Source organism: Balaenoptera borealis, assembly GCF_965194805.1.
Source record: "Balaenoptera borealis genome assembly, chromosome: 1".
In the NCBI taxonomy this organism is placed as follows: domain Eukaryota; kingdom Metazoa; phylum Chordata; class Mammalia; order Artiodactyla; family Balaenopteridae; genus Balaenoptera; species Balaenoptera borealis.
In genome coordinates this window covers 46,507,145-46,527,213 of record NC_138860.1, presented here as the reverse complement: position 1 = coordinate 46,527,213, position 20,069 = coordinate 46,507,145, and the positions used below count along the sequence as shown (strand labels likewise).

The 20,069-nt window shown below is 37.9% G+C and overlaps 1 protein-coding gene and 1 long non-coding RNA gene across 5 annotated transcripts in view; one reads left to right on the top strand and one right to left on the bottom strand.

Annotated features, from left to right (window-relative positions):
* LOC309633537 overlaps positions 1–5,244 on the bottom strand; it is a 41,251-nt gene extending 36,007 nt beyond the window's left edge. For 2 of the 3 annotated variants that reach the window (XR_014247597.1, XR_014247598.1), the window contains exon 1: positions 3,263–5,244. This is a non-coding gene — a long non-coding RNA (uncharacterized lncRNA). Of the gene's footprint in view, positions 1–1,927; positions 2,514–3,262 lie in introns of those variants that run through there. The other variant, XR_014247599.1, reaches the window with a different exon arrangement.
* LOC309633416 (uncharacterized protein C1orf21) overlaps positions 1–20,069 on the top strand; it is a 227,737-nt gene that overhangs the window by 171,760 nt on the left and 35,908 nt on the right. The gene's annotated exons all lie outside the window — the stretch shown is intronic.

Sequence of the window (20,069 nt, the reverse complement as noted above, 5' to 3'; positions counted from 1 at the left end):
CCCCCTAAAGTTGATTGGCATTGGAGTCATAAACAAACCAAGACCTACAGGCCTTTCACAAAGTTAGTTTGCTCTGAGTTCTTGAAGTCCAAGGGCATTTAAAATGTTCTGCCTGTGTGTGGGACTTCCCTAGTGGTACAGTGGTTAAGACTCCTCACTTCCACTGCAGGGGGCGCAGATTCGATCCCTGGTCGGGGAACTGAGATCCCCCAATCTGCCCTGTGTGGCCAAAAAAAAATGTTCTGCATGTGTGAAATAACACAATGTTAAAATTTCTGCATAGCTGAACTTCTATAGGATGTGTAGTTTTTCCCAGTGCGGCCAAACTTGCAGATCATTGTTTTTCAGTGGATTATGTGACATACCAATTGCCCTTTGAGATTGCAGACTATATAGACGTACAAGGAAATATTTTAACAGATCTTTGTACATAAATCTGTTTTCTGTTTAATGTTGATTTTAAAGTGTATAAAAATAAGGAGAGAACATAAAATAGATTTGATGAAGCAAACAGGAAAATCTTTTAAAGAAGTTTGGGGGTGGCTGGAGGTGAGAACTCCCTCCAAACTTGGCTGTGCAATTTTTTCAATTGGGTAAAAGATACTTAACTTAAAGTTTGCTATTTTAAGCATTTTTAAGTGGACAGTTCAGTGGCATTAAATACAGTCACATTTTTGTGCAACCATCACCATCATCTATTTCCAGAACTTCTTTCATCTCGCAAAACCGAAACTCTGTACCCGTTAAACACTTAACTCCCCATTCTGCCCTCCCCCTAGCCCCTGGCAACAAACGGATGCTTTCTGTCTCCATGAATTTGACTACTCTAGTTTGCTGTGCATTTTTGTAGAAGGTCTTACATGCCATGATCAGTATTATAATTAAGAGAGTAACAGCTGACATGTATTACTGTTGGTACCCAAAAGGTTTATGGTGAAAATATTTCAAAGGTATTTAGAGTGAAATGACATATGTTAAGCTCTCAGTGAGAAGGATCTCACTGCCATCAGTGCAGGAAGAGGTTGTATGCTGTGGAGAGGGCCATGGCATTGTCCTAGGAAAGCCAAGACTTTACGTCCTCTTAACCCAATTTTTAAAAAGCAGCATGATGACATTCCAGTCTGGTCCATCTAAAACATTCCCCTGGATTGTGGTTTCCTCTTGACCAGATATAAAGTGTATTTATTTCAGGGGGAAAAATACACACACACACACACACACACACACACACACACACACACACACACACGCATACACACACACATGCATACACATACACAGTGCTGGTAAACCAGGTCTCTGGGTGAAAAAAGTCCTGATTTATACCATTTGTGAATTTCCATAGTGTAAATACTCCCACAAAGGCTGATTTCAAACCACCAGCAGTTCACTCACAGAATTCCTCAATATTTAACAGTTGGCACTCCCTAGTAAGAGCCAGCTCCAGCATACCACTGGATATGTGTATTATTTGGCCAGCATAAATAACCATTTTTAAAAATTTAAATTTGAATGCCTTTGGACAGGCACTCACTGATGACTGTTGTTACCAGTTGTACCTGCTCCCTTTATTCCCTCTTGTTTACTCAGGGCCTCTATCCCTTCTTGTTACTTGCCTGGCCTTGACTTGCTTTGGTCTGGGAGGTGCAGATGCTGTTTTCTCAGTCATGGCCGTGGGAGGATTGCCAGGATTCTTGCCTGTGTCTTTAAAATTGTATGTGCCTTCCAGGCCTGTGTCTCATCTTTAGGTATTAGAACATAAAGGGGAAGTTTGAGATTGCGTGAGCTACTCTTACTCCCACCCTCTTTAATTCATATAGATTTGGCTTTTTTAAGAATGTGAAATACTTATTGAAAGATGTATCTGCAGAGTTCTTATCCCCTTTCAGCCAATAACTCTCTGACCTTGGGCAACTTATAAAATATCTGTTCACATTTGAGATTTTATGTCAGTATCCCATAAAGTCTTTAATGCAGGAAACCTTGGATTTTGGTAAAAGATATCCTTTAAATCGCCTTCACGTGGTGTTTCCACAGTGCTGTGGTATATGCCAGGATACAAACAGGGTTGTTTGTTTTGTTTTTTAAATTATCCTTCAGAAAAGTGATGCCACCCTGTATTTGAGTCACGTGGTACAGGGCTCTTGTTTTAAACACGAAGTCTGAGAGAGACATATTAGCCTAAAACACTTTATTAGTTAGGGATCACTTTAGATGCTTTTAGAGATCTTCTGACAGAATCAGTTTTGCTTCTAAGTGAGGAAAAAATCACTGTGTCATTGTAAACAACCTTTTAACAGTTATTTTGAAAGAACCATGCAATAAGTGGTGAGCAATGTGGAGGTCACCACTCCTAAATGTTTATTTATGGCTTGGAATTAAATTTCCAAGGCCACAGCATACAAAAATTCAAAATGCATTTTATTTCAAACAAATTAGAAGAGAAGATGGAAACATTAGAAGACTCAAAAAGTTAGTGACTCTGATTGTGAAAGCACCGATGTCTGATGCACCTGAAAAGTTTAAATTAATTCCTGAGATAGATATTAGTGTGAAAAAAGTAGTATTTCTAAATTAATATGATTTTTTACACAGTATGTGATTTTACATATTATGTGTAGCCGAATTAATAAATTATATATTACAGTTAGTCACCTGAAGGTTCCAACCACATACCTAAAAGATTATAAATTTAAGCTTCCAAGACACATTTCTGAGGATATTTTATTTGGAAAAACGGGGATCACCTTGTATTTAGGCCTGTGTTGTTCGTTAAAGCTCTTAAACATGTATTTTAACATATTTTTCTCCCGTTGCCAGTTACCTTTTTTTCCCTAATACTCAGATAGGAAAAGATTTTCACCTAAATAAGAGGCAAAGAATGAGGGAACAAGCAAACTGGCTCTTAAGACTTATTTGTGGGACTTCCCTGGTAGTCCAGGGGTTAAGACTCTGCGCTTCCACTGCAAGGGGCGCGAGTTCGATCCCTGGTTGGGGAACTAAGATCCCGCATGCGGCGCGGCCAAAAAAAAAAAAAAAAAAATTTTTTTTTTTTAAAGACTTATTTGCCTAGGAGGATCTAGAGAGTAAGAAGAATGTAGAAAATAGATCGAACACTCAGAAACCATTTTACATAAGGTAGACTTAGTAAACTAAGGCTTATTGCACCATTAATAAACCCTAATTTGAAAGCCTCCTAATTAAAGAACCTCAGAGAGATAAGAAATGACAGCAGCTGGGGACATAGGTCACTTCTTCTTACCTTGTCTCCCCCGCTTGGTGGCAGGCTGCCAAAGGGGACCCAGTCGCATCATGGTCCCACATCAATAGCAAGTGCTCAGCTCTGATGTCTGATGGGAATGGACGCCCAAGTTGAGGGCAAATGTGGAGAAAGATCAAAATGAGAGCTTCTCTAGAAAGCTTCCAAAAGACTGAGAAGATAAGCAAATAAAGACAGTCATGGTCAAACACACTCCTTTAAAGCATCTCAGGATCAATTCTATTTGTGACATTTAGAATGAAGATATTTCTAGCAGCACGTTTCTCCAGAAGGAGAAAAAAAAAAAAAAAGGACGTGCTTATTACTCTTTATTGCTCTAAGTACCATATTTCAATTTTAAAGAGCTTTTTCAATCCAGATGCTAGCTGCAACCAATCATTCTTTTCCTAGCTCTGGGCTAAAAGTACGTCAATAATGGAACAACACCAGCTTTGATTATTGACAGTCAAGTCTGTCTAAAAATCTAGTGACTGTGTCCACATTGTAAAATAATCATACCATGGCAGAACTAATGCTTGCAGTAGCAAGACAGCCTGGGGGTACTGTTGAAAACAACGACTTCCCCTCATTTCCTCTGACTTCTGGTGGGAAGAGGTTACAGAAGGGTAAAGCAGAGAGTGTACGGGCTGGGAGCTAAATTTAGAATTAGCCAGGATTCATCATAGAAGTGAAGGAAGAGATGATAAATGAAAAAGAGAAATCAGTTCTTTTCCACCAATCGGAAACTTAAAACACCTGTATGTGAAAACATAAAAAGATTTTTTTAAGCATACTTTAAAAAAATCATAATACATGCAACAGAGAATTTCTATATTTTATAAATATGTATAATAATAGAAAAGGAATTCATACAAAGAGGTCATAGGCAGAAGGGTAAAAGATGTTGTGGTCTCTATTGCTTCTCTTCCCCCAGCAAGCCCCGTGACTCCTGCTAAGAGACCCCACCCCGCTTTCCTAGTGATCGGCACCTGATGAAAGACAGGCTCAGCAGTGTTTCCTTGGGATCCTTGTAACTGGAGCTAACAGGGGTCCCTCTTGCCTGTTGGGTCACAGAGTTGGAAGGATTGAATCTGGGGTTGCCATAGGGTCTTTCTTGTTTTTAATTTTTATTGGAGTATAGTTGATTTACAATGCTGTGTTAGTTTCTGCCGTACAGCAAAGTGAATCAGGTATACATATACATATATCTACTCTTTTTTAGATTCTTTTCTCATATAGGTCATTACAGAGTGCCATAGGGTCTTGAAAAATGAAACCAAGGTGATAAGCAAAGATGAGAGCCAGGGAGAGAGGGAGCATTGCTTGACCACCTAGATCCCTTTCGGTCTGAGGTCAGATTCACTCCTGTGAAGTAAGCCAGTAAATTCTGGGCCTTCAGACAGGTGTTCTGTCCGTCTGTAGTGCTTCTCTGCCATCCCTCTGACACAGATGTGACCCCGCTCTCACCTGCCTTGCTCCTACATGAATGTCGGTTAGGATCCACATGGATAGACTATGTGTAATAAGTAAAGGATTTATCTAAAAAATAATTGCATTCTAATATATACCCATTCAGAAAGACAGCATTGTCTCCTAATTTATTCTGATTCTTTAGGACATCTAGGAACAGGCCCTCAAGCTTCAGTTTCATTCCCTTCTAGAAAAATGCACCACTGCCCAGACCATTTCTGCATTAACAGACGTGTCAGCTTTCTGTTGCTTGCCCAAAAAGATACCTTTACTTGAAATGTCAACCCACCCATTATGCATTTGTAGCAAGAAAGTAAAAGCACTTGTTTATATCCATATTTCACCCTTTTAATCAGTAACCCTAAACCTCCTTTATTTCCCATTTAGTCACCACCATTTCCTACTGTCAGCTAAGCCAAAAATCTGGCTGTCATCTTTCACTATACTTTTCCTCTTCCGTCTCCTGTATACACTCAATTAACCTCAAGTCTTTTCTATTCTTATATTATCATTTTGCATTTGGAGTTTTTTCTCAGATATTTGCAGTTGCTCAAGTTGAGACTTGAGTTGATACTGTAATGGGCTGAGACTTAGGTACCTAGGGATGGAGTGAATGTATTTTGCATATGGGATGGGTATGAATCTTTGGGGCCACGGGAGACAGTGGTAGGCTGCATAACACCTCCCCACAAAGATGTCTACATCCTAATCCATGGAACCTGTAAATATATTACCTTCATGGGAAAAGAGATTAAATTAAGGATCTTGACCTGGAAAAATTATTTTGAATTATTTGAGTAGGCCCAATATAATCACAAGGATCCTTATAAGAGTAAGGCAGGAGTATCAGAGTTAGAAAAAGAAGGTGTAAGAAGCAGAGGTCATAGAGGAGAGACGATGCTTCACTGCTGCTTTGAAGATGGAGGAAGGGACCATGAGCCAAGGAATGTAGGTGAAGTCTAGTAGCTGGAAAAGGAAAGGAAAGAGGTTGTTTCCTAGAGCCTCAGAAGAAAGGCAGCTCTGTGAACTGTTTTTAGACTCTTGCCCTCCAGAATTGTAAGATCATAAATTTGTGCTCTTTTAAGCCACTAATTTGTGTTCATTTTCTATAGCAGCAATAGGAAATTAATACACCAGATTTTCTGGACACTGACATATTTGGAATTAAAGAGAGTTGTGGGTATGTCCAGCTAGATCAGGAAGGCTGGAGTCTGATTTTGGGCTGGCTTAGCACAGTGAATGCAAGAAAAAAGATCATGCCCGTAGGAAAAACTGGATCATTTAAGTTTTTGTTTTTTGCTTTGACATTTACAGTTTCTCAACTTAGGAAAACCTGCAAGATTTTGGTTTACCACAGGAAAAGTTTAGCAATTCTGCACAAATGATGGCTTTTTATTTGTTAAAATATTAAAGGCATGATGGATGATACAGTTCTTTGTTCTAATATTTTGTTAACTTTGATTCTGATTTTTCTGCCTGTGTTTTTACCTACCAGAAAAATCTAACATAAAGCATGTTTACTATGGGCTAGTCAGCTCTTAAATGCAATCTTTTAGGGACCATAATCCATTGATAGTTGGATTCTTAAAATCTTTGATCTTCTTATTATGGATCACAATGATTATGATTCACATTCCTATGTGTTTTGTTTTATTTGATGGTTAGAGAGGAGAAGTGAAAAATGGAAAAATCAAGAGGTGTGTAGGTGTGGGTGTCGGTGCAGTTTTCTGAGTGGGGAATAAACCACAGATTTTTGTCTCTATTCTGTCTTACTGTGTCCAGGTGGCATTTAACATAATTTATTAATGTCAGCTAACCAACTAGTTTCAGCTTTGTTTTGAAATCTAAACTCTACGTGGCATTTTGGCCCAATTTAAACTTTCAATAATTAAGTGTTTTCCATGTTTAGTGCAAATAAGATACTTGATGGATTTACACATGAGACTGTTCAGAAAGGAAGATCACAATGGTTAATGTTAGGTAGTTCTTGATTAAGAAAATATACTTTTTTTAAAAATTAGCATTATGGTCATCATTAGGGCTATTTGTAAATATTCCAGTTCGGCTCCTTCTAAGCATGTAGTAGGATTGTACTTTCTCCAGTCTCTTGACTAGTGTGGTCCTGTGACATGCTTTGGCTGAGTAAATATGAGCACTTAACCTTACTCAACTCTATCCTCCCCTCCCCTGCCATGGTGATTATGAGAGCACATGTAGACATGTGGCCTCCACTGGCCTGAGTCCCTGAGTGATTAGGATGAGCAGAGCTCTCCTGCCAGCCTGTACTGGACATGTAGCAGGTGTAAGACATAAACTTGTATATGATTAAACTACTGATATCAGGGGTTGTTTTTTACTGCAGCATAACCTACCCTGTCCTAACTTTTTGGCACCTTGGCCAAAAATTGAATTTGGTTCTTCCAAATTAGAAAAACCTGGAGATACATCATCTTGTTGAAAACATCCTTAACTTATAATTCTCAGTGTGATTTATAACATTATAGCTTGTTTCTTTTATTTTTTTTTCACAACTCACACACACACACTGTATTTTATTTTTACAAGAGATAAATAGACTGACGCCAAGCATTGTAAATGGATGACCACAACAAAAGCAACAATGATTGCAGTTACCAAACACGAAACACACTCATACTACGTCATAATATTGACATTCAGTCCAGTAATCCTCCACTGTAACAGCGCCTTTACTTTGCAGTGAAAACTGATTTGTATATTTTTTGCCTCTGAGTCCTTGTGGGATTTTTTTTTTTATTCAAACAGAAAGTCACAAATATTATAATCATCCTCATCAGTTCACTCAGTTCCATGTAATTATTTTTTTCATCTTGATCTTTCGTTAGCACTTTTATGAATTCATCAGTTTTCCATTAGAGTTCTGAAAATGCTTATCCATTCAGTTCAGCAGTATAGTCAGTTACCAGAAACCTGTACTTGTCAGAGTCTTTTCCATGAATTCCTTGAAGATGAAACCCTTATAGGAACATATTTGCAAAAGCATCAGAGTACACCCACAACTGTCTGTAAATGACAAAAGACTTAAAAATGACCACGGTTAAAGATTTGATGAAAGTTCATAACAATGCAATTGACAAGGAAATTTAGTTATTTCTGAGATATACATTTTAAAGTAATAACTAGAATTATGACTTATAACATTATACCAGAACATATAAGATTTTTAGAAATTTCATATAATGTCTGAAACATTTATATTAACATATTTCCATACAAATAACCCAAAGAAAGTTTAGTATTAGTTTTTTTTTTGTTTGTTTTTTTATACTGCAGGTTCTTATTAGTCATCAAGTTTATACACATCAGTGTATACATGTCAATCCCAATCGCCCAATTCAGCACACCACCATCCCCACCCCACCACGGTTTTCCCCCTGTGGTGTCCATACGTTTGTTCTCTACATCTGTGTCTCAACTTCTGCCCTGCAAACCAGTTCATCTGTACCATTTTTCTAGGTTCCACATACATGTGTTAATATACAATATTTGTTTTTCTCTTTCTGACTTACTTAACTCTGTATGACAGTCTCTACATCCATCCATGTCTCAACAAATGACTCAGTTTCGTTCCTTTTTATGGCTGAGTAATATTCCATTGTATATATGTACCACAACTTCTTTATCCATTCGTCTGTCGATGGGCATTTAGGTTGTTTCCATGACCTGGCTATTGTAAATAGTGCTGCAATGAACATTGGGGTGCATGTGTCTTTTTGAATTACGGTTTTCTCTGGGTATATGCCCAGTAGTGGGATTGCTGGATCATATGGTAATTCTATTTTTAGTTTTTTAAGGAACCTCCATACTGTTCTCCATAGTGGCTGTATCAATTTACATTCCCACCAAGAGTGCAAGAGGGTTCCCTTTTCTCTGCACCCTCTCCAGCATTTGTTGTTTGTAGATTATCTGATGATGCCCATTCTAACTGGTGTGAGGTGATACCTCATTGTAGTTTTGATTTGTATTTCTCTAATGATTAGTGATGTTGAGCATCTTTTCATGTGCTTCTTGGCCATCTGTATGTCTTCTTTGGAGAAATGTCTATTTAGGTCTTCTGCCCATTTTTGGATTGGGCTGTTTGTTTCTTTAATATTGAGCTGCATAAGCTGTTTATATATTTTGGAGATTAATCCTTTGTTTATTCATTGGCGAATATTTTCTCCCATTCTGAGGGTTGTCTTTTCATCTTGATTGTGGTTTCCTTTGCTGTGCAAAAGCTTTGAAGTTTCATTAGGTCCCATCTGTTTATTTCTGTCTTTTTGTTTTTTTTTTAAACATCTTTATTGAAGTATAATTGCCTTACAATGGTGTGTTAGCTTCTGCTTTATAACAAAGTGAATCAGTTATACATATACAATATGTTCCCATATCTCTTCCCTCTTGCATCTCCCTCCCTCCCACCCTCCCCATCCCACCCCTCTAGGTGGTCACAAAGCACCGAGCTGATCTCCCTGTGCTATGCGGCTGCTTCCCACTAGCTATCTATTTAACATTTGGTAGTGTATATATGTCCATGACACTCTCTCACCCTGTCACATCTCACCCCACCCCCTCCCCATATCCTCAAGTCCATTCTCTAGTAGGTCTGTGTCTTTATTCCCGTCTTGCCACTAGGTTCTTCATGGCCTTTTTTTTTTTTTCCTTAGATTCCGTATATATGTGTTAGCATACTGTATTTGTTTTTCTCTTTCTGACTTACTTCACTCTGTATGACAGACTCTAACTCCATCCACCTCACTACAAATACCTCCATTTCATTTCTTTTTATGGCTGAGTAATATTCCATTGTATATATGTGCCACATCTTCTTTATCCATTCATCTGTCGATGGACATTTAGGTTGCTTCCATGTCCTGCCTATTGTAAATAGAGCTGCAATGAACATTTTGGTACATGACTCTTTTTGAACTCTGGTTTTCTCAGGGTATATGCCCAGTAGTGGGATTGCTCGGTAATATGGTAGTTCTATTTGTAGTTTTTTAAGGAACCTCCATACTGTTCGCCATAGTGGCTGTATCAATTTACATTCCCACCAACAGTGCAAGAGTGTTCCCTTTCCTCCACACCCTCTCCAGCATTTATTGTTTGTAGATTTTTTGATGATGGCCATTCTGACCGGTGTGAGATGATATCTCATTGTAGTTTTGATTTGCATTTCTCTAATGATTAATGATGTTGAGCATTCTTTCATGTGTCTGTTGGCAATCTGTATATCTTCTTTGGAGAAATGTCTATTTAGGTCTTCTGCCCATTTTTGGATTGGGTTGTTCATTTTTTTGTTATTGAGCTGCATGAGCTGCTTGTAAATCTTGGAGATTAATCCTTTGTCAGTTGCTTCACTTGCAAATATTTTCTCCCATTCTGATGGTTGTCTCTTGGTCTTGTTTATGGTTTCCTTTGCTGTGCAAAAGCTTTTACGTTTCATTAGGTCCCATTTGTTTATTTGTGTTCTTATTTCCATTTCTCTGGGAGCTGGGTCAAAAAGAATCTTGCTGTGATGTATGACATAGAGTGTTCTGCCTATGTTTTCCTCTAAGAGTTTGATAGTGTCTGCCCTTACACTTAGGTCTTTAATCCATTTTGAGTTTATTTTTGTGCATGGTGTCAGGGAGTGTTCTAATTTCATACTTTTACATGTATCTGTCCAATTTTCCCAGAACCACTTATTGAAGAGGCTGTCTTTTCTCCACTGTATATGCTTGCCTCCTTTATCAAAGATAAGGTGACCATATGTGTGTGGGTTTATCTCTGGGCTTTCTATCCTGTTCCATTGATCTATATTTCTGTTTTTTGTGCCAGTACCAAACTGTCTTGATTACTGTAGCTTTGTAATATAGTCAGAAGTCAGGGAGCCTGATTCCCCCAGCTCCATTTTTTGTTCTCAAGATTGCTTTGGCTATTCGGGGTCTTTTGTGTTTCCATACAAATTGTGAAATTTTTTGTTCTAGTTCTGTGAAAAATGCCAGTGGTAGTTTGATAGGGATTGCATTGAATCTGTAGATTGCTTTGGGTAGTAGAGTCATTTTCACAATGTTGATTCTTCCAATCCAGGAACATGGTATATCTCTCCATCTATTTGTATCATCTTTAATTTCTTTCATCAGTGTCTTATAATTTTCTGCATACAGGTCTTTTGTCTCCTTAGGTAGGTTTATTCCTAGATATTTTATTCTTTTTGTTGCAGTGGTAAACGGGAGTGTTTACTTAATTTCACTTTCAGATTTTTCGTCATTAGTGTATAGAAATGCAAGAGATTTCTGTGCATTAATTTTGTATCCTGCTACTTTACCAAATTCATTGATTAGCTCTAGGAGTCTTCTGGTAGCATCTTTAGGATTCTCTATGTATAGTATCATGTCATCTGCAAATAGTGACAGCTTTACTTCTTCTTTTCCGATTTGGATTCCTTTTATTTCTTTGTCTTCTCTGATTGCTGTGGCTAACACTTCCAAAACTATGTTGAATAATAGTGGTGAGAGTGGGCAACCTTGTCTTGTTCCTGATCTTAGTGGAAATGGTTTCAGTTTTTCACCATTGAGGACAATGTTGGCTGTGGGTTTGTCATATATGGCCTTTATTATGTTGAGGAAAGTTCCTTCTATGCCTACTTTCTGCAGGGCTTTTATCATAAATGGGTGTTGAATTTTGTCAAAAGCTTTCTCTGCATCTATTGAGATGATCATATGGTTTTTCTCCTTCAATTTGTTAATATGGTGTATCACATTGATTGATTTGCGTATATTGAAGAATCCTTGCATTCCTGGGATAAACCCCACTTGATCATGGTGTATGATCCTTTTAATGTGCTGTTGGATTCTGTTTGCTAGTATTTTGTTGAGGATTTTTGCATCTATGTTCATCAGTGATATTGGCCTATAGTTTTCTTTCTTTGTGACGTCTTTGTCTGGTTTTGGTATCAGGGTGATGGTGGCCTCGTAGAATGAGTTTGGGAGTGTTCCTCCCTCTGTTATATTTTGGAAGAGTTTGAGAAGGATAGGTGTTAGCTCTTCTCTAAATGTTTGATAGAATTCACCTGTGACGCCATCTGGTCCTGGGCTTTTGTTTGTTGGAAGGTTTTTAATCACAGTTTCAATTTCAGTGCTTGTGATTGGTCTGTTCATATTTTCTATTTCTTCCTGGTTCAGTCTCGGCAGTTTGTGCATTTCTAAGAATCTGTCCATTTCTTCCAGGTTGTCCATTTTATTGGCATAGAGTTGCTTGTAGTAATCTCTCATGATCTTTTGTATTTCTGCAGTGTCAGTGGTTACTTCTCCTTTTTCATTTCTAATTCTATTGATTTGAGTCTTCTCCCTTTTTCTCTTGATGAGTCTGGCTAATGGTTTATCAATTTTGTTTATCTTCTCAAAGAACCAGCTTTTAGTTTCATTGATTTTTGCTATTGTTTCCTTCATTTCTTTTTCATTTATTTCTGACCTGATCTTTATGATTTCTTTCCTTCTGCTGGCTTTGGGGTTTTTTTGTTCTTCTTTCTCTAACTGCTTTAGGTGCAAGGTTAGGTTGTTTATTTGAGATGTTTCCTGTTTCTTGATGTAGGCTTGTATTGCTATAAACTTCCCTATTAGCACTGCTTTTGCTGCGTCCCATAGGTTTTGGGTCGTCGTATCTCCATTGTCATTTGTTTCTAGGTATTTTTTGATTTCCCCTTTGATTTCTTCAGTGATCACTTCGTTATTAAGTAGTGTATTGTGTAGCTTCCATGTGTTTGTATTTTTTACAGATCTTTTCCTGTAATTGATATCTAGTCTCATAGCGTTGTGGTCGGAAAAGATACTTGATATGATTTCAGTTTTCTTAAATTTACCAAGGCTTGATTTGTGACCCAAGATATGATCTATCCTGGAGAATGTTCCATGAGCACTTGAGAAAAATGTGTATTCTGTTGTTTTTGGGTGGAATGTCCTATAAATATCAATTAAGTCCATCTTGTTTAATGTATCATTTAAAGCTTGTTTTTCCTTATTTATTTTCATTTTGGATGATCTGTCCATTGGTGAAAGTGGGGTGTTAAAGTCCCCTACTATGATTGTGTTGCTGTCGATTTCCCCTTTTATGGCTGTTAGTATTTGCCTTATGTAATGAGGTGCTCCTATGTTGGGTGCATAAGTATTTACAATTGTTATACCTTCCTCTTGGATCGATCCCTTGATCATTATATAGTGTCCTTCTTTGTCTCTTGTAATATTCTTTATTTTAAAGTCTATTTTGTCCGATATGAGAATTGCTACTCCAGCTTTCTTTTGATTTCCATTTGCATGGAATATCTTTTTCCATCCCCTCACTTTCAGTCTGTATGTGTCTCTAGGTCTGAAGTGGGTCTCTTGTAGACAGCATATATATGGGTCTTGTTTTTGTATCCATTCAGCCAACCTGTGTCTTTTGGTGGGAGCATTTAATCCATTTACATTCAAGGTAATTATCGATATGTATGTTCCTATTCCCATTTTCTTAAATGTTTTGGGTTTGTTATTGTAGGTGTTTTCCTTCTCTTGTGTTTCTTGCCTAGAGAAGTTCCTTTAGCATTTGTTGTAAAGCTGGTTTGGTGGTGCTGAACTCTCTCAGCTTTTGCTTGTCTGTAAAGGTTTTAATTTCTCCATCACATCTGAATGAGATCCTTGCTGGGTAGAGTAATCTTGGTTGTAGGTTTTTCTCCTTCGTCACTTTAAGTATATCCTGCCACTCCCTTCTGGCTTGCAGAGTTTCTGCTGAAAGATCAGCTGTTAACCTTATGGGGATTCCCTTGTGTGTTATTTGTTGTTTTTCCCTTGCTGCTTTTAATATGTTTTCCTTATATTTAATTTTTGACAGTTTGATTAATATGTGTCTTGGCGTGTTTCTCCTTGGGTTCATCCTGTATGGGACTCTCTGTGCTTCCAGGACTTGATTAACTATTTCCTTTCCCATATTAGGGAAGTTTTCAACTATAATCTCTTCAAATATTTTCTCAGTCCCTTTCTTTTTCTCTTCTTCTTCTGGGACCCCTATAATTCGAATGTTGGTGCGTTTAATGTTGTCCCAGAGGTCTCTGAGACTGTCCTCAGTTCTTTTCATTCTTTTTTCTTTATCCTGCTCTGCAGTAGTTATTTCCACCATTTTATCTTCCAGGTCACTTATCCTTTCTTCTGCCTCAGTTATTCTGCTATTGATCCCATCTAGAGTATTTTTAATTTCATTTATTGTGTTTTTCATCGTTGCTTGGTTCCTCTTTAGTTCTTCTATGTCCTTGTTAAATGTTTCTTGCATTTTGTCTATTCTATTTCCCAGATTTTGGATCATCCTTACTATCATTATTCTGAATTCTTTTTCAGGTAGACTACCTATTTCCTCTTCATTTGTTAGGTCTGGTGTGTTTTGACCCTGCTCCTTCATCTGCTGTGTGTTTTTCTGTCTTCTCATTTTGCTTATCTTACTGTGTTTGGGGTCTCCTTTTCACAGGCTGCAGGTTCGTAGTTCCCGTTGTTTTTGGTATCTGTCCCCAGTGGGTAAGGTTGGTTCAGTGAGTTGTGTAGGCTTCCTGGTGGAGGGAACTAGTGCCTGAGTTCTGGTGGATGAGGCTGGATCTTGTCTTTCTGGTTGGCACGTCCACGTCTGGTGGTGTATTTTGGGGTGTCTGTGGCCTTATTATGATTTTAGACAGCCTCTCTGCTAATGGATGGGGCTGTGTTCCTGTCTTCCTAGTTGTTTGGCATAGGGTGTCCAGCACTGTAGCTTGCTGGTCATTGAGTGAAGCTGGCTCTTGATGTTGAGACGGAGATCTCTGAGAGATTTTTGCCGTTTGGTATTACGTGGAGCTGGGAGGTCTCTTGTGGACCAGTGTCCTGAAGTTGGCTCTCCCACCTCAGAGGCACGGTCCTGATGCCTGGCTGGAGCACCAAGAGCCTTTCGTCCACACGGCGCGGCCGTTCCACTGGGCTCCGGGCCGGGCGCGTCGCGAGGGCTCCGCCAAGGAGAAGACGAAGGGACGACAGGAGCGAAAGAAACTCCAAGCTCCGATTCCGGCGGCCTCCTCGGCCTGTCCAAGCTTCCAACGCCGTCGCTGCCGCCGCCGCCTCAGGCTTTATATCGTTTATTTTTGTTTTTATTTCCATTTCTCTAGGAGGTGGATCAAAAAAGATCTTGCTGTGATTTATGTCAAAGAGTGTTCTTCCTATGTTTTCCTCTAAGAGTTTTATAGTGTCCGGTCTTACATTTAGGTCTTGAATCCATTTTGAGTTTATTTTTGTGTATGGTGTTAGGGAGTGTTGTAATTTCATTCTTTTACATGTAGCTGTCCAGTTTTCCCAGCACCACTTATTGAAGAGACTGTCTTTTCTCCATTGTCTATCTTTGCCTCCTTTGTCATAGATTAATTGACCATAGGTGCGTGGGTTTATCTCTGGGCTTTCTATCTTGTTCCATTGATCTATGTTTCTGTTTTTGTGCCAGTAGCATATTGTCTTGATTACTGTAGCTTTGTAGTGTAGTCTGAAGTCAGGGAGTCTGATTCCTCCAGCTCCGTTTTTTTCCCCTCAAGACTGCTTTGGTTATTCGAGGTCTTTTGTGTCTCCATACAAATTTTAAGATGATTTGTTCTAGTTCTGTAAAAAATGCCACTGGTAATTTGATAGGGATTGCATTGAATCCGTAGATTGCTTTGGGTAGTATACTCATTTTCACAATATTGATTCTTCCAATCCAAGAACATGGTATATCTCTCCATTAGTTGGTATCATCTTTAATTTCTTTCATCAGTGTCTTATAGTTTTCTGCATACAGGTCTTTTGTTTCCCTAGGTAGGTTTATTCCTAGGTATTTTATTCTTTTTGTTGCAATGGTAAATGGGAGTGTTTCCATAATTTCTCTTTCAGATTTTTCATCATTAGTGTATAGGGATGCAAGAGATTTCTGTGCATTAATTTTGTATCCTGCAACTTTACCAAATTCATTGATTAGCTCTAGTAGTTTTCTGGTGGCACTTTTAGGATTCTCTAAGTATAGTATCATGTCATCTGCAAACAGTGACAGTTTTACTTCTTCTTTTCCAATTTGTATTCCTTTTATTTCTTTTTCTTCTCTGATTGCTGTGGCTAGGACTTCCAAAAGTATGTTGAATAATAGTGGTGAGAGTGGACATCCTTGTCTCATTCCTGATCTTAGAGGAAATGCTTTCAGTTTTTCTCCACTGAGAATGATGTTTGCTGTGGATTTGCCGTATATGGCCTTTATTATGTTGAGGTAGTTTCCCTCTATGCCCACTTTCTGGGGAGTTTTTATCATAAATGGGTGTTGAATTTTGTCAAAAGTTTTTTCTGCATCTATTGAGATGATCATATGGTTTTTATTCTTCAATTTGTTAATATGGTGTATCACATTGAAAGATTTGCGTATATTGAAGAATCCTTGCATCCCTGGGATAAATCCCACTTGATCGTGGTGTATGATCCTTTTAATGTGTTGTTGGATTCTGTATGCTAGTATTTTATTGAGGATTTTTGCATCTATATTCATGAGTGATATTGGTCTGTAATTTTCTTGTTTTGTAGTATCTTTGTCTGGTTTTAGTATCAGGGTGATGGTGGCCTCATAGAATGAGTTTGGGATTGTTCCTTCCTCTGCAATCTTTTGGAAGAGTTTGAGAAGGATGGGTGTTAGCTCTTCTCTAAATGTTTGATAGAATTCACCTATGAAGCCATCTGGTCCTGGACTTGTCTTTGTTGGAAGATCTTTAATCACAGTTTCAATTTCATTACTTGTGATTGGTCTGTTCATATTTTCTGTTTCTTCCTGGTTCAGTCTTGGAAGGTTATACCTTTCTAAGAATTTGTCCATTTCTTCCAGGTTGTTCACTTTATTGGCATAGAGTTGCTTATAATACGCTCTTAGGATGCTTTTTATTTCTGTGGTGTCTGTTGTAACTTCTCCTTTTTCATTTCTAATTTTATTGTTTTGAGTCCTCTCCCTCTTTTTCTTGATGAGTCTGGCTAATGGTTTATCAATTTTGTTTACCTTCTCAAAGAACCAGCTTTTAGTTTTATTGATCTTTGCTCTTGTTTTCTTTGTTTCTATTTCATTTATTTCTGCTCTGATCTTTATGATCTCTTTCCTTCTGCTAACTTTGAGTTTTGTTTGTTCTTCTTTCTCTAGTTCCTTTAGGTGTAACGTTAGATTGTTTATTTGAGATTTTTCTTGTTTCTTGAGGTAGGCTTGTATAGCTATAAACTTCCCTCTTAGAACTGCTTTTGCTGCATCCCATAGGTTTTGGATCATCGTGTTTTCATCGTCATTTGTCTCCAGGTATTTTTTGATTTCCTCTTTGATTTCTTCAGTGATCTCTTGGTTATTTAGTAATGTATTGTTTAGCCTCCATGTGTTTGTGTTTTTTACGTTTTTTGCCTGTAATTGATTTCTAATCTCATTACGCTGTGGTCAGAAAAGATGCTTGATAGGATTTCAATTTTCTTAAATTTACTGAGGCTTGATTTGTGACCCAAGATGTGATCTATCCTGGAAAATATTCTGTGCGCACTTGAGAAGAAAGTGTAATCTGCTGTTTTTGGATGGAATGTCCTATAAATATCAATTAAATCTATCTAATCTATTGTGTCATTTAAAGCTTCTGTTTCCTTATTTATTTTCATTTTGGACGATCTCTCCATTGGTGTAAGTGAGGTGTTAAAGTCCCCCACTATTATTGTGTTACTGTCGATTTCCTCTTTTATAGCTGTTAGCAGTTGCCTTATGTATTGAGGTGCTCCTATGTTGGGTGCATATATATTTATAATTGTTATATCTTCTTCTTGGATTGATCCCTTGATCATTATGTAGTGTCCTTCCTTGTCTCTTGTAACATTCTTTATTTTAAAGTCTATTTTATCTGATATGAGTATAGCTCCTCCTGCTTTCTTTTGATTTCCATTTGCATGGAATATCTTTTTCCATCCCCTCACTTTCAGTCTGTGTGTGTCCCGAGGTCTGAAGTGGGTCTCTTGTACACAGCATATATATGGGTCTTGTTTTTGTATCCATTCAGCAAGCCTGTGTCTTTTGGTTGGAGCATTTAATCCATTCACATTTAAGGTAATTATCGATATGTATGTTCCTATGACCATTTTCTTAATTGTTTTGGGTTTGTTTTTGTAGATCCTTTTCTTCTCTTGTGTTTCCCACTAAGAGAAGTTCCTTTAGCATTTGTTGTAGAGCTGGTTTGGTAGTGCTGAACTCTCTCAGCTTTTGCTTGTCTGTAAAGCTTTTGATTTCTCCATCGAATCTGAATGAGATCCTTGCCAGGTAGAGTAATCTTGGTTGTATGTTCTTCCCTTTCATCACTTTAAGTATATCATGCCACTCCCTTCTAGCTCGTAGAGTTTCTGCTGAGAAATCAGCTGTTAACCTTATGGGAGTTCCCTTGTATGTTATTTTTCATTTTTACCTTGCTGCTTTCAATAATTCTTTTTGGTCTTTAATTTTTGCCAATTTGATTACTATGTGTCTCGGCATGTTTCTCCTTGGGTTTATCCTGTATGGGACTCTCTGCGCTTCCTTGACTTGGGTGGCTATTTCCTTTCCCATGTTAGGGAAGTTTTTGACTATAATCTCTTCAAATATTTTCTCTGGTCCTTTTTCTCTCTCTTCTCCTTCTGGGACCCCAATAATGCGAATGTTGTTGCATTTAATGTTGTCCCAGAGGTCTCTTAGGCTGTCTTCATTTCTTTTCATTTTTTTCTTTTTTATTCTATTCTGCAGCAGTGAATTCCACCATTCTGTCTTCCAGGTCACTTATCCGTTTTTCTGACTCAGTTATTCTGCTATTCATTCCTTCTAGTGTAGTTTTCATTTCAGTTATTGTATTGTTCATCTCTGTTTGTTTGTTCTTTAATTCTTCTAGGTCTTTGTTAAACATTTCTTGCATCTTCTCGATCTTTGCCTCCATTCTTTTTCTGCGGTCCTGGATCATCTTCACTATCATTATTCTGAATTCTTTTTCTGGAAGGTTGCCTATCTCCACTTTATTTAGGTGTTTTTCTGGGGTTTTATCTTGTTCCTTCATCTGGTACATAGCCCTCTGCCTTTTCATCTTGTCTATCTTTCTGTGAATGATAGTTTCTTTTAATTCCTGACATAGTAACTTAGAGACTTGGTTCTAGGTTTGTTGGTAAACAATGAAATCTGTTCTGAGCAATTTCTTAAAACTCTGTTTGCTTTTTAAAGATTATTTTAAATATTTCCAATATACCTTGTGAAACAACTATGTGAATAATATTTGGTGCTTTAAAACTGATTTGCTCCACTTAACATTTACTTGATATAGAATGAGGTACATGGTTATATTTTAATTTATAGAAAGAATTTCCATAAAGCTGAGACTTTCCATGCCAATTTCATCACTACTAAATAATTCTAACAAAATACTAATAATTCTAATAATCTCCATGGACAGGTAATTATAATTACATTGACCTCACGTAATTATGATAACGGTGGGCCCAAGTCAACAGTTGTATTGCGTAGCTTGGGCGTTGCCATTTGCTAACATCCAGAAATTCTGGTAGAATAAATGTCACTCAGCTAATCACCATCACTCAGAAGAGAGAGGATACTATTCCTTTATAGTTGAAGGAGGTGGTGTCCTACTCGTGTTAATACTTCTTATGAAATCACACAAATTTGTAAAACATCAAATGAGATTGTTTTCTCAGAGAGTATATCGTATGGGACACTCCCCAGAAGCTGGAATGATTACTCATTATTTATGTTATAGCTGAACATGTTCTTACTTTTAAATGTGTGTGTACCCCCCAAAAATCTCCTAATTCTAGTTAAAGTATTTACCTTTTCTAGTTTTCAGGTACTTTCTGAAATGCAGTGGTTAAAATGCACACACACACAGAGTCTTTGTATAGAGGGAAACCCACTGAGAGTTCGTACTTAGTGCTTTTGTATCTTTTATCTGTGTCGGCCCCTCATTAGCAGTCCCAGAAGCTAGTACTCCAACTCCCACTGTTTTTCTCTAGGCCTCCAGCTTCCTCCATCCATCTGGCCCCTGAGATTTCTTTGTAAGACAGAACTTCCTGCCGTTGGGCACAGAAAAAAGAAAATGAAATTCCTCCTCACACTTCCAACCCAGACCAACTCTGGGAACCTCCCAGGACCCGGACTCAGTGGGACAACACAGGCAGAGAAGTGATAGGAGGAAAGAAGCTCCTTCCCTCACCAACAGGGAGTGGGGTACTTTCTTCAACTCCCTGAATGCGTTGTGTTGCTTCCTTCAGAATTAAGGAGCTGAAGTTCAAGAAGACTTTGTAAA